Source organism: Vulpes lagopus, chromosome 5, assembly GCF_018345385.1.
Source record: "Vulpes lagopus strain Blue_001 chromosome 5, ASM1834538v1, whole genome shotgun sequence".
NCBI classification, from domain to species: Eukaryota; Metazoa; Chordata; class Mammalia; order Carnivora; family Canidae; genus Vulpes; species Vulpes lagopus.
In genome coordinates, this window is record NC_054828.1 from 114955592 (window position 1) to 114970439 (window position 14848).

Genomic DNA, 14848 nt, shown 5'->3' on the forward strand with positions numbered 1-14848 from the left:
CCATTTTTTTATAGCCTTTCTTCTCTGTAGAATAGATAATATATTTACCTGATGGGATGCTTAGAGTCTGGAATTACTTCTCTTCCCACAACTGTGAGTTTGTTTTGAGGGCAGACTGAGTAGGAATGGGGTTAAGGATTGAATCCTTGAAAACTAACAGAAAGATAAATTGATGTAACAAAACATATATATGCTTGGGACGAGGAGAATCAGTGTAGGTAAGGAAAACAGACTGAGATTAAATGCTCCCCCAGTAAAAGCTAGGTTGTTAGGAATAGGCCTAAGAAACTATTCTAAATTGTGGAAGAATTCGGGGAAGAAAAATGTAACATACCTAGTCCCCTCCCTGACCTCTCTGCCTTCTCACCCTACAATAACTCCTAATCTACTTTAGACTTGACAGGTATGTCTCTAGGTCTTGGGTAGTACTTAGTTCCTTCAAGTATCTGATCACCAGTTGGTCTTGGAGATAAACAAGAGGTGGTGGGATTTGGGAAATACCAAGGAGAAAATTTACATATATAGTTCCAAGGTATGCTCTGTGAATAGAAAAGGATATCAAAGACGTACGATCACCTATATAAATCATAGATACTGAATGATCTATGACATTCCATACTGAATGACAAACTGGCCTCAAAGTACCTTTTGGAACTCTGAGATAATGTTGCAGCAGTTGAGATCCTAAAGGCTCCCAGTTGTATACAGGACACCAATTTCCACGAGAATTGCTAAATTTTTGGCTTATTTAGGGAGATATTCAAAGAGTTTTTTTCTTTTATTTATAAATAAGCTTTTAAACAAACTTAATTTTTGTTCTGCCGAGGATTTGGCACCTCCCTTGAAAAGAAAAGGGATTGAGAGTGAATTTCACCAGGTCCAGAACCCAGAGACACAAATGACATTGACCAAATGGTGGGAGGGAAATGGAGACCAGCTATTTGCCTATCAGGAATAAAAAAAAACAGGTTTTGCCCCTTGACCAAGTCTCTGGAGCATTATGCTAAGAAAGATTCAGAGGCTGAGACTCTTGAATATGGGCTCAGAAAGAAATTACCACAATTAATCAGTGACGTGCGCCATGGGAATGAGACCATGTGGTCAAGAGTGTTGTTCCTAGCTTGGGTGACTTGTTTGCAGATTGACTGGTCTCCAGGAGATAAGGGTCAGATTAACTGGTCCCCAGTAGGTAAGGGACTTCCTAGACTAACACAAAGGAGTCAGGCATCGCTGTGTCACCAAAGTGCAGGACCTGTCTGTCAGGTCTTGGTCAGGTCCTAATCGAAGAGTTAGGAAAAACACTGAGTGTGAGAGCGGGAAAAGCCTGTTTATCATCACAGACGTTTGCTAAATTCCTCACAAGTTGGTTGGCCAGTTCAGATAGGCCTAAGCCTTGACCTATCCCTCTAGAGCTAGACTTGCTACCTTCTCCTGCCCTCACAGGTAAGTAATGAAGCCGTGGGACCACTTGACCTGCACAGATTTCTCCTTTACCAACGTTCAGTCACGGGGATATGAATTTTGTGCATGGGGTGAGCCCCCACTCTGCCTCTGATAGCCAATAGAAATACTGGGTCTTGTTAACCCCACAGGCACCATGCCTCCGCCTCCAACCCCAGCTAACGGAAAGCCCTTCTCTAGGAGTGTCGTGTCAAGGGCAAGGGTATAGTCTGGTGTTTTGTGAGGAGATGAGGGGCTGGAAGTGTTGAGAAAAAAGAGATACTCTGATCTCAAGGCCGTAGCGTGGGGAAGAAATGTTCAGCTCCTGCAGACCAGGTGGTGGGGTTGGGGGCCGGATGGACGTTTTAGTGCTCATGACAGTCTAGGGGGTAGCTGCTCTCCCAAAAAGGCGGGTGTGGAGGTCCCATCATGTTGGCCTTCTTCATGTGGCACTGAGGAGGGTGAGGCATGCTGGACCGACGGCCTTGGGTGCGGCCAGTCCATCCGGGGCTCTCCCAGACCAGAAGCAAGGGCCAGGACGACCTCCCGCTCCGGCCTCAGATCCCTCTGCAGAGTTCCAGCTCCCACAGCAGCGGGCTAACCTGAGAGTCGGCTCGGGGAGAGGCCCACGTGGGGTGCAACAGGCACGCGTCCCAGGCGGCCAGGCCTTCCACCGAAACCCTGGGGTTCCGCAGCGGCAGGAAGGGCACCACCCGACCTCAGCATGGCACCTCGGGGGGGAGGAGCCAGGTGGGCCGCCGCCGCTCCGGGGAAGGGCAGCGGGGCCCGGGGCTTCGGGGCGTCCCCGAGGGGACAGCGGGGCCCTGGCACCAGGCCCGCGGGGTCCGGCGCCCCGGGACTCTGGGGGGGAGGAGCCGCGCCCCCGCCGACTGCGGGCTCCCGAGGGGTGCGGGCCGCCGCCGGCGGGCGGGCGGGCCGTCAGCTGCCCGGCCCGTCGCCTCGCTCCCCGCCCCCCGGCTTCCTGCGGAGGCCGCGGCCGCCATGTTGTTGTGGGGCTGAGGCGGCGCCGCGGAGCCCGAGCGGCCGTGACAGGCTGCGCAACAGGTTCGCTGCCGGCGGCCTGGAGACGAACCGGGCGGCGGCGGCGGCGGCCGAGCAGCGTCTCCCGGCGTCCGCCCGCGGCCGCGCTGCCGGTGCCGAGGGGCGCGGGGTCGCGCTGTGACGAGCGGCAGGCGCGGCGGGGGCGCCAGGTGGGTGAGGCGGCCGGCCCGGGCGGCGGGAGGGCGCGGGGCAGGTGCTGGCGCCGCCGCCGCCGCGCTCGCCGCGGGGAGGCTCGGCGGGCCGGGCCGGGAGGCGGCTGTGCGCCCCGGCCGCCGCGGACCGGCCCTCGGGAGCCGGAGCTAGGCCCCCGGCGGGCTCGGCGGCGCCGGGCGGAAACCTCCGCTCCCGGTTCCTGCCCCCGCGGCGGGGCCCCGGGCGGACGCGGAGGGTCGGGGCCGGGTCTCGAGGCCCCCGGCCTCCCCGGCAGGTGCGGGCGGCGCGGAGGGCCGGGGGCGGCGCGGCCGCTTGTGCTCGGGGCGCCGCCAGAAGAGGGCCCGTGGGGGCCCCCGCACGCTTCCTCGGGTCCCCCCCGCCCTTTTTTTTCCCTCACAGAGTTGGCTTTCCTTGGTAATGGCTGGTGCGGAATGTCAGGTGAGCCGCATCCCGGTGCGTCAAAGTAGCCCGAGTCACGAGCAGCCAGTGGGCGGATGCTGGGCGTCCGCCGCTCGCCTTAACCCAAAGTTGGGAAATGTTAACGATTTGACTTTCGCGTTATTGACGTCCAGGGTATACAGGAAGCCCGGAGAGATGTGATCTCTCAGACCACAGTAAAGTTTATTGCTTATTATTATTATTATTATTTTGTAAAAGATGCCTGCATGTGCGTAGTGAATGGGTAAACAGAGACTGAAACTACAGTTGGCTTTGCATTCTGTGAAAACATGCAGTATTGGGGTGATGATCGATCGTGTGCTTTGGCGTTGAATGATTGCCGATGGCAAGTATGCTTGCATTTGAGACTCGCATTAAAATTATGAATTGGGAATATGTTTGGTAGAGCTAGCCGGTTTAGGAATTAAGGTTAACCCAAAAATGATCGCTTTCTTAAATGCTGTACTTCGTTTTCACTAGTGTTTACTTTGCTTACCCCTGAGATGGGCGAGGTGTGACTTGGAATTTTGTGTTGTGTTAGCTTAATTTAGGTTAAGCTTCTTAAGCCTCTTAAAATTAATTGCCTCTTTCCCTGTACCGGGTTGCTATATTGTTAGTGCTGAAACCTAAAGGCAATCTGGAAACATCACGTAAAATCTTTACATCAATTAATAACGTCCCTCAAATTTTAAAGACAGTAGCAACTCTGATGTGCATACCTTTAGGTCTCTTTGGCTGTGCCTAGTAATTTCTGCCTCCCACCCACCCCCAGCTTTATTGAGGTGTGATTGACATTTATCTCTTGTCATTTCAAAAGTATAGAAGAAGGTGGAAGTTGTTTTTAAAATCTTAACTTAAAAACAATTTTATATTTTTCAAGGGCATGGAAAAATGTGCATTGCTGCTGTTTTAATGCAATATTAATGAGCAGCAAAACACCTTGTATTTTTTAATGTTCTAGTGTATTTATTCCCTCCGCTCACCTTTATAAGGAAAAGTAGAATGGTCTGAAAAAACCTGACCTATACTGAATTATTGAGCAGAAAGTTACTGTTGTTCAGGTCTCAAGGCTAAAACCTCAATCTCTTCTGAATACGAGGAAATGTGTTAGGCATATTCTGGGATTGCAATTATAGTTATAAAAAATGGGATTTTTGGGATCCCTGGGTGGCGCAGCGGTTTGGCGCCTGCCTTTGGCCCAGGGCGCGATCCTGGAGACCCGGGATCGAATCCCACGTCGGGCTCCCGGTGCATGGAGCCTGCTTCTCCCTCTGCCTGTGTCTCTGCCTCCCTCTCTCACTCTGTGTGACTATCATAAATAAATAAATAAAAATAAATAAATAAAAAATGGGATTTTTGCAAAAAAATAAATATATAAGGAACCTCTCTGCACCTAAGACCACATCTGGAGCTTTTGGGTTTTTTTTAAATACATCTCTTTTTCTTCTTTATTTTTTAGTCATTTCACCCTACATAGCAAACACTTCCTTTTTTTTTAAAGTGGAATATTCCCTCATAACCTTAAGGTTTTTATTTTTAATGTATCTTTAATAGAGTTTCACAAATTTTCATCTTACTTGTAAGACAAAAAGAACATTTTATTGGCCATCTCCTTCAACTACCTTCTTCAGTAGCAAAATATATTTACCATTGTTATTTTTTGAGCACTTAGTACATGTTAGGCCTTGTGCTGTTTTGCATAATCAGTGAAAGCTCACAAAGATCATAAGGGTAGTTCTTTTTTTCCTATCAACTTAATGAGTGAAATGCTATCTGGAAGTTAACTGCTCTCTGAGCTACTAAATACAAGAGCCAGGTTTCAAACCAAGATCCTTCTAACTTTAGCACCTGTGCGTTTATCACCCCTCTAGATTCAGAAATTTTTTTTAAAAAGTTATTTGGGCATTCAATAAATATTTGTCGTATAAGTCAATGAATGAAAATACGTGTTAGCCTACTGGTAAGTAGCATTCTTATATACTATATTTACTTGTAAAGCATTTTATGAACAGGTTCCAGAAATGATTCAGAATAAACTAATTATATTACTAAATTATATCACTAAAACTTACATTACTAAAAATGTGGTGTATTTATTCCTGTCGGTGCATTTGCTTCCTTCTTTTTTTCTCTTCTTTTTGGATTCTGATCTTTTCAATACCTTACTTAGGGAAAAATGTGTGAAATAACTACTTTTGAAGAAAGACTAAGAAAAGGCAGACTTTTTTGGTGAACTAATTGTTAAAGGCAGGATTCCAAGTGTGAAGTAGAGAAAAAAGAATGTTTAGAATTAATTCTGTAGGAACGCCTGGGTGGCTCAGCAGTTGAGCGTCTGCCTTTGCCCCAGGGTGTGATCCTGGAATCCCGAGATCTAGTCCCGCATCGGGCTCTCTCTGCTTCTCCCTCTGCCTGTGTCTCTGCCTCTTTCTCTTTGTGTCTCTCATGAATAAATACATAAAATCTGAAAGAATTAATTCTGTAGGTGAATAGATCTGAAGATGAAGGTGCATCAGAGATGCTGGCTTTTTTTCTTGAGTTTAGATTTTACTTGTACCCTCCTGTAACTATAGAGCACAGCAACTGATGACAGAAGACAGCTGCTGGTGTTAGAGTCCTTTTGGGTAGACTGCATTTTTGTAGGTATTCTTTGAGAAGGAGGAACTGAACTGATCTTAAAGGATCTTAAGGCAGAGAGGAAGTGGGGGAGGAAGAGAGGAAACGGCAGAAATAGGGCAGTGACTACATCAAAAAATAAGGTATTTATACAACTCTAAGAGGGCAGCATATTTCATTTGCAAATGTATAGTATTATTTTTGAGAGATCCACTTAAAAAATCATTTCACAGCTATATCAGGACGCTGATTTAGTTACTTGTGAAGCTATTCAGCAGTGGTTATAGGAGACATTTAGGGATCTATTACCAGGTGATAGACATTTAACTTGTCTCATTTAAGTAAGTGTTTTATGTTTCCTAGATTATTTTCTTCACTTATGCATATTCACTTTAGAAAAAGTGTTGTGGTTAATAAAAATTTCACTTATTTGCATTGTAACCATAGTAGATAAGATACTGGCTTGCAAGTTAATCCTCCTGCTCCTAACTCCCAACACCAAAAAGCTGTATGACCTTGAGCAACTGATTTTAATTCTCAGCTTCTGTTTCTCATCTATAAAATGTATCTATCTCATAGTTTTATTGTATGTAATATAAAGTGCTTAGCACAGTGACTATTGCCTAGTATAAGTGCCCAATAAATGTTACCACTATTCCAATTAGCTTCAGTGAGAAAGTTCAAACTAGTTTAATGCTTTTTTTTTTTTTTTTTTGGGAGGGAAGGGTCTTTTTACCTAATGACTGGAAAAAATTAACTTTTTTTGCCTCCTTTTTAAATCTTATCATCAAACAATCCATATAAGACGTCTGGAAAATAAAAGAACTGATCCAGAATCCCATATCCGCCCTAAAGAATCTGTCTTTTTAGTCCCCTTAATTTGAGGTAGGGGAGAAACATAGCCTAAAAGAAGAAAACATCTATATCTGCAAAAGAAACTACTGCTTTAGATTATCACTTCCAAGTCTTCAAATCCAGGTGCTTAAATAATGTACTTTTTTTTTTTTTTTTTTTTTTTTTTTAAATAATGAACTTTTCAGTGTGAAGAATGCTTGCCTGGTATGAGGCTGACAATGGGAAAGAATGGTCAAGAATGGTGGGCCGCATCAAACTTGGAGAGTCCATGCAGATAAACCCCAGGAAGGTTTATTTTTTCTGATAGGAGGGCACTGATAACTACTGCTTTATCATATTCTTTTTCCTTAAACACATTGGTATATGTATTTGGACACTTTTCACCACCCTACTGCTCCTCTTTCACACTTAAGAATGAGTGCTTAAATATAAGAAGTAGGGCAGGTTAATAAATTTCACAGCATATATAGCATTTGGTAATTTTACTTTTTAGTGAGCATGGAATACATTTTGGTGAATGTAAGTGAGAACTTCAAGATTAATGAAATTTGCAGAGAATGATGTGGACTAAGATGCATGTATGTGTAGCACTTTGTAACTTTGTGGTAAGTCCTGGAAACCTGAATGGTAGAACAGAAGCTAAAGTTTAATTTCTGTTTACTTTCTCCTCATCAAGACCATTTTAGGCTTTCCCTCTTCCAAAGTTCCAGTGAAGTTCCAGCTTATAAATTGATTCTGTCTTACTGAAGAGACAGCCTATATTGGAAGGGTTTCTCTGTCCACCTCTCCTTCCTTCTGGTGTCTGGTTCTCATTCTGTGATTCTGATTTGAAGTTTTGGGCTCCAAGGATCCAGCGTTCCACTGGGTCCAGAGAGATGAGTCACTTGTATGCTTGAGATGTTCAGAGCCATTTAGACTAGATACAGATAAACTAAAACTTTTTTTGAACATTACTCCAATATCTCGTTGTTTTTTAAAGGTTTTATTTATTTATTCATGAGAGACACAGGCAGAGACATAGGCAGAGGAAGAAGCAGGCTCCCCACAAGGAGCCTAGAGCAGGACTCGATCCCAGGCCCTGGGATCAGGTGCTGAGCCACCCAGGTGTCCCTCCAGTATCTAGGTTTTATAGTCTTGGTAGCATGATGGTGACCTCATCTCAAAAAAGTACTTGTTGCAACTCCTTCTTAAATACATCTTTGTTACTGCTTTCCTCATTAGATTGACTTTACCTCACATTTGTATTTCTAGGTGCTTCAATGGGGAGGGAGGGAGCCTCTCCCCTCCCCATTTTCTGTCATCTGCTTTAACTTTTTCTTTATTATCAACGGCCATTTTTCATCTTTAAAGAATTAAACCCAACAGAAGTTACTCATAAATCTGGTACCAAATTAATTTTTTTTAAAATAAATACTGAATTCCTTCATGCCAGGAACTGGTCCAGGCAATGAGCATATGAGCTCATTCCTGCCATTGTGCTCCTTACAGTCAAGAAGGAGGAGAGATAATAAAATGTCTAGAAGTTAGAATTTGCTAGGGCTATGGAGAAAAGTAAGGTAGGAAATGAGGGTACAGGGAATGTGTGAGCAGTTGGGTGGGGGGTAATTGGGAGAACTAAATTTGCCTTATTTGAAGTTACTATTAAGGAATTCAAGATCTGGGAAAAGATTATTGTGTGTGTTTTATGAGTAAACTTAGTATTTTACATCATTGTAACATAAATGTCTATAATCACGATATTTCTGTTGGGTTTGCACCCAGAAAATTGGAAAATTGTAAAGCAACAAGCAGATTGAAAGAAGAAAATAATAGTCTCTAATAGTCATATTACCCAGAGAAATAGTCAGTATTAATATTTTGGTGGATCTCCTTCTAGAAATTTTTCTTTGCAAAAAATGGAATTATACACTCTGCTATGTAATCTGCTTTTTTAGCTTACTAGCATTTATCAAAAACATTCTATTTTATTGCATATTTATCTTCCATATTTTTACTCATTTAATCTTCAGCTTCTCCCTAAGAGCTAGTCTATTATTTATTTATTTATTGTTAAGATTGAACAAGGACAGGTTTAGTAATTTTCCCAAGATCCCATAGCTAATAAGTGGTAGAGAATATGAACTTAGTCTGACTCTGCATCTTGGGCTCATATTGGTTTTATAGCATTAAAGTATTTTGTAATTTTTTAAAAAAATTTTAAACTATGTACAGTTAACATCTTTGTAACCGTATCTGTGTGCACATCTATATTTCCTTAGAGTAAATTAACAAGTAGTTGTAGGAGTCATATATCAAAAGGTATGGGCACTTCCTGTGGCCTTTATAAATGTATTGCCAAGTTGTCTTCCAGAAAAACTTGTCAGTACCAAAGTGTGCTGCCAGTGAAACCAGTCCTGTTTCCCACATCCTCAGAAACATTGTTTTTTTTTTTTTTTAAATCTACTAATTTGTTAAAGACTATCTTGTTTTTCTTCATTATTGAAGTTATACTTTGAAAGATTTTTCTTCTTTGAGATCTCTGCCCTTTCTCACTTCTTAGGCATTTTCATCTCTCGTTTATTTCTAAGGATTCTTTATGTTTAAGAATAGTAACTCTTTACCATGTAGATAAATTTTTTCCCGTTTGTTTCTTAATTTTGTTTTTAGATATTTATCAATGATCATAGCTATCATTTATATAGTACCTCCCATATACAGCACTATTTTAATTCACTACATTGATTCCCTCATTTAATTTTTACAACATTCCTATAGGATAGGTGCTGTTATTAGCCTTGTTTACAGAGTCCTCTGACATTTTCTTTTAATTCTCAAACATCTTTTTCCTCTGTGTCTTTGCCTATTTCTGTTCCCAAGTCCTAAAAATCTCTTTTTCTAGCCTACTAGATGATACTTATTAATTGATTAGTTCTTCATTACTCAGTTGAGGCATTTCTTCTGGGATTGCTCTTCTATATTCCCTGCTCTTACACATCTTATCCAGGTCTTATACAACTCATAACTTGGTAAATATTTGTTGATTGGAATTAAAGGTGCTCATGATGATGATGGTGATATCAAAAAGGGAATCCACCTTCCAAGTATATAAAGAAACTTATACCAAGGACATAACATTGGAACTGGGCTTAGAAGGCCTGGGAGGAAAGTGGGGAAAGGAGAGACCTAGAAACAAATTGAATGAAAACAGACTAGGAAATTTCCCATTCTGGGAACAGCAAGTTACCTAGAATGGCCTTGGGGATTATCAGCCTTGCCTCTGGAAAAGCCTGAGAAAATATCCCTTTCACCCCAGTACACCTGTTCTAGTGTTCAGAATATTTGAATTTTCCTTCCAAATCTTTTCCTTTTAGCTCAGTTTCTCTTCTGACTTTCCTCTTTTTTCCAGGCTAAGAGGGGCAGTTGGAGGGTCCTGATGTAATTCTGGTAGGATCTTGAAGTGCCGTAGGGTCGTTAGGGGAGAGAACTGTGAAGCTGTTGTCTTTGGGGTCTTGGGGTTCTAGTCACACTCCTCTCTGGCCATTGGGGTATTTGATTAGATCTCAGTTCCTTTTCTTTCCAGCATTTATTACGTTTCTGTTCTGATTTTGTTAAGAGACATTTTCCTCTAAATTTACTAGTTTAATTTTGATACTGCCTGCTGGTCTCTGAATTGTATTAACTTTTTTTTTTTTTTTTAGATTTTATTTATTCATGAGAGACACAGATCTCTCTGTGTCTCTGTGAGGCAGAGAGACACAGGCAGAGGGAGAAGCAGGCTCCATGCAGGGAGCCTGATGTGGGACTCAGTCCTCAAACCCGGGATCATACCCTGAGCTGAAGGCAGATACTCAACTGCTGAGCCCCCCAGGTGTCCCCCTTTTCCTCTTTCAATTTAACTTTATTTCTCATTATGTAACTTAAACTTACATTTATTGGTAAAATAATACATGCTGATTAAAGAAACTTTGTAAAATAGGAGAAAAAAGTAGGAGAAAAAGTTAATGTCATTCGAAGACCACCAGCCAATAAAAACCACATTTTGGTGTCTCCTACCCACTCTGACTTTTTTTTTTGTTGTTTTTAACATATACATTGTTGTGCATGTTTTATAATACCACATGGTAGTTAAGAATAACATGGCTTGGGATCCCTGGGTGGCGCAGCGGTTTGGCGCCTGCCTTTGGCCCAGGGCGCGATCCTGGAGACTCGGGATCGAATCCCACGTCAGGCTCCCGGTGCACGGAGCCTGCTTCTCCCTCTGCCTGTGTCTCTGCCTCTCTCTCTCTCTCTCACTGTGTGCCTATCATAAAATAAAAAAAAAAAAAAAAAAAAAAAAAATTTAAAGAATAACATGGCTTTTGCTGAGTGGAGTTTTAGTTCCAGCTTAGCTTTTTATTAGCTTTGTAAGTGTAACAGTCTCACTAAGCCTCGGTTTTCCCTTCCTTTAAAAGTGGAGATTTCATAATAATACTTAGAGTTGTCAGGAAGATGAAGAGATAATGTATGTTTGGTGTGGCCATCTCATAAATTCTTTATAAATGTAACAATAATAATCAGGCCTGTCTTTTGGTTGGGTTAGCTGGGGCTGCTGCCCTGGGCTATGGGAGGAAAGGGGGCAGCATATCAGGGACACATTACGTTTTCTGAAATAGTCAAAGTTCAGTTTCAAAAATTTAACATTCTCAAGGGACCTATGAAATTGTTTACGATGAGACCTTTTTTAGACTGTAATTTACCTTGGGCCAACCTCGCAGTTGGTGACTGGCCCTGAGCCTCAGACCCTTCCAGGATGGCCCTGATATAATGATGATGTCAGTGATATCATGTAAAGACCTATGTGTCAGGCTTGAAATTTGGTAAGTATTCGGTAATTATTGGCTGCTGTTATTATTTTCATAATGATACACATTTATATCATAAACTTTTAATTGAAAGAACATAACCAGTTTCCATGTTATTGCATGGTTTAGCCAAACTTATGTTTTTAAAAGTAGGTTTATTGAGATATAATTTAGATACCATTGTGAATTTGATACTTGATTTAAGTAGCAGCATGATACTTGGAGTTCAGTGTATTCCCAATTGTTAGGCACTCATGTCACTACCCGTTTTTTTTCTATAATAACTAATAATTGCAGTAAATATCTTCACATTTCCCCCATACTACTACTACTACTACTACTACTACTACTACTACTACTACTACTACTACTACTTCTTCTTCTTCTTCTTCTCTTCTTCTTCTTCTTCTTCTTCTTTCTTCTTTCTTCTTTCTTCTTCTTTCTTCTCTCTTCTTCTTTCTTCTTCTTTCTTCTTCTTCTTTCTTCTTTCTTCTTCTTCTTTTCCTCCTCCTCCTCCTCCTTCTTTTCTTTCTTCTTTCTTTCTTTCTTTCTTTCTTTCTTTCTTTCTTTCTTCTTTCTTTCTTTCTTTCTTTCTTCTGATTTTATTTATTTATTCATGAGTGACACAGAGGGAGAGAGGCAGAGACATAGGCAGAAGGAGAAGGAAGGATCACATGCAGGGAGCACAATGTGGGACTCATCTGGAGACTCCTGGGATCACTCCCTGAGCCAAAGGCAGACGCTTAACCTCTGAGCCACCTAGTGTCCCTCCCTCTGTATTTCTTACTCAAGACAAGTAAATAGTTCTAATATTTAGTCCTTATCTGAGACTGAAGAGAACAGACCCAATAGCCGGTTCCCCCCACCTTCCCCTTACAGCGGTGCAGGCTGAGTCACAAGCTATTCTTAGGTGTTTTTTTCCCCTTTGTGTGGGTGAATTGTCTTGTTCAGTTGTTGACTAGTTCTTCTAAAATTGATTTAATTTAAATCTGCAGTATTATTTGAGTAGTAACGACTTCAGTATTAGTTTACCATTTCTGTTTATACTTGCTTAGTTTATTGGTTGATTCTTTGTAGACTAAACATTTATAAAAGTTCAAATTTATAATCTGTATTTAAACATCTTAGGCTGAAGATGGCTAAATTGCAGAACTAGAAGTAGTAACTAGGTTTGTATAGAAAAGTATCTTTGAAGCTTTTAAGTCTCAACATGCTTTACATATTGGGACCCTAAGCCTTTAGATAGAAATAATAGTAACCTTTTTCTCAGATATTGATTAAAGTAAGAAAAATATGCCCTTTTTATTAGTAATTGGTACAACAAACTAAAGTACCAATTACTATTGTGAAAATCAAGATAACTATTGTATTAAAAATAATGTTGAAATAATAATAATTGCCATCATTTATGAGCACCTTCTATATGTCAGATGTTTTACAGACATTCACTTAGAACAACCTGGCATTTAGATATGGCACTTATAGGTTAGGAAGTTGAAGCTATGTCATGTGGAGTCCACAAAACTAAGGAGTATCTCTGCTGGGATTTCAACACAAGTTGGTTGATGTATTTTCAGAGTTCAAGTTATCAGCCTTCTTGTCCTCATTGCAATTGAAAGAATCCTAACCTCTGACAGTTAAAGCATTTGTGCTTCTTAAAGGATATCTTAGTGCCAGTCACATGGCTGACTTCTGGACACTAGGTATATGAACATGAAGAGAAATTCATAGGACTTCACAGTGTCATAGAGGTGGTTGGCATGAAAATAAAGTTTAAAAATACTGGGTTGGAGATCCTTGGGTGGCTCAGCAGTTTGGTGCCTGCCTTTGACCCAGGGCGCGATCCTGGAGTCCCGGGATCGAGTCCCACATCGGGCTCCCGGCATGGAGCCTGCTTCTCTCTCTCCTCCTGTGTCTCTGCCTCTTTCTCTCTCTCTATATATATATCTATCATGAATAAATAAATAAATAAATCTTTAAAAAAATAATAAATAAAAATACTAGGTAGATGTAGTTTAGTGGAGATGTATACAAGATGAAACAGGAATGTGGCAACAGAAGCTTTTGTAAATGGAAGTATCATTGAGGAGGTAGGTAGTTCCACAGGTTCAAAGAGGGAGGAATGAAATAAGATGGGGCAGAGATAAAGGTGAGAACATACTCCAACAGTACAGAAGTAGGCAGAGAATAAACCCTAAAACACCTTGTAAACCATGTGAAGGAGATTAGATTTTTAATGTAACAGTTTTGTTGAGATATAATTCATACCATAAAATTCAGCCTTTTAAATTTTACAATTCTGTGACTTTTATTATATTCACAAAATTGTGCAGCCATCACCAATATCTAATTTTAGAACATTTTTTAAAAATATATTTATTTGAAAGGGAGGAAGAGAGCAGGAGCAGTGGGGAGAGGCGGAGAGGGAGAAGCAGACTCCCCGTCAACCAGAGAGCCCTATGCAGGACCAGATCCCAGGACCCCAGGATCATGACCTGAGCCGAAGGCAGACATTTAACTGACTGAGCCACCCAGGCACCCTCTAATTTTAGAACATTTTCATCATCCCCCAAAGAACCCCCTTATCCATTAGCTGCCATTCCTATTTCCCCCCAACACCCCCAGCCCTTGGCAACTAATAATTTACTTTTTGTCAATTATGGATTTGCCTCTTCTGGACATTTTATGTAAATGGGAACATAAAATTTGTGTGGTCTTTTGTGCTTGGTTTCTTTTACAACTATAATGTTTTTCCATATTATAGCATACATGAATAATTCTTTGTTATAGCATATATGAATAATTATAATATGAATAATTCACTCCTTTTTATGGCTATTCTGTTGTATGGATATATCACATTTGGTTTATCCAGTCATCAGGAGATAGACATTTGGATTGTTTCCACCTTTTGGCTATTATGAATAATACTGCTGTGAGCATCTGTATACACATTTTTGTGTGGACATAGGTTTAGGTTTTCATTTCTCTTGGGTTCATACCTAGGGGTGAAATTGGTGATACATGGTAACCTATGCTTAGCATTTTGAGAAACTGCCAAATTGTTTTCCAAAGCACTAAATCATTTTACATTCCTACCAGCAATATATGAGGGATCCAATTTAGGAGATTAGATTTTATACTACTAATGAGCTATTACATAGAATCGCAGTGGAAAAATGGCTGAAATTTTTGGATTAGATTGCTGCTTCTCCAGTATGGTTCAAGGCACATGCTAGGTCAGAAGGCTTTTCCTGATGAGTGACACTAAAATGCAAGTTATTTTCTTATTTCTTAAGGGCTACTATTTCATGTTCATAGTCTTTGATTTTTGTGAGCCCATTTTGCTCTTTTGCAACTGTTGCATGTATAATTCTTCATCATGGAGTTATTTTTCTTTTGGAAAATGGAAGCAGGTACTTAGGTTGGGTCTCTTGTGCCACTTAGGTGGGCCATGGTTAGATTGG

At 41.2% G+C, this 14848-nt stretch overlaps 1 protein-coding gene across 6 annotated transcripts in view; it reads left to right on the plus strand.

Moving 5' to 3' along the window:
* The first annotated feature begins 1994 nt into the window (after window positions 1-1994).
* The window catches only part of ITSN2 (intersectin 2), a 135935-nt gene continuing 123081 nt past the window's right edge, over window positions 1995-14848 (plus strand). For 3 of the 6 annotated variants that reach the window (XM_041754056.1, XM_041754060.1, XM_041754063.1), the window contains exon 1: window positions 2449-2651. The gene's annotated coding sequence lies outside the window, so the exon portion shown is untranslated. Of the gene's footprint in view, window positions 2191-2448; window positions 2652-14848 lie in introns of those variants that run through there. The other 3 variants (XM_041754058.1, XM_041754061.1, XM_041754059.1) reach the window with 2 other exon arrangements.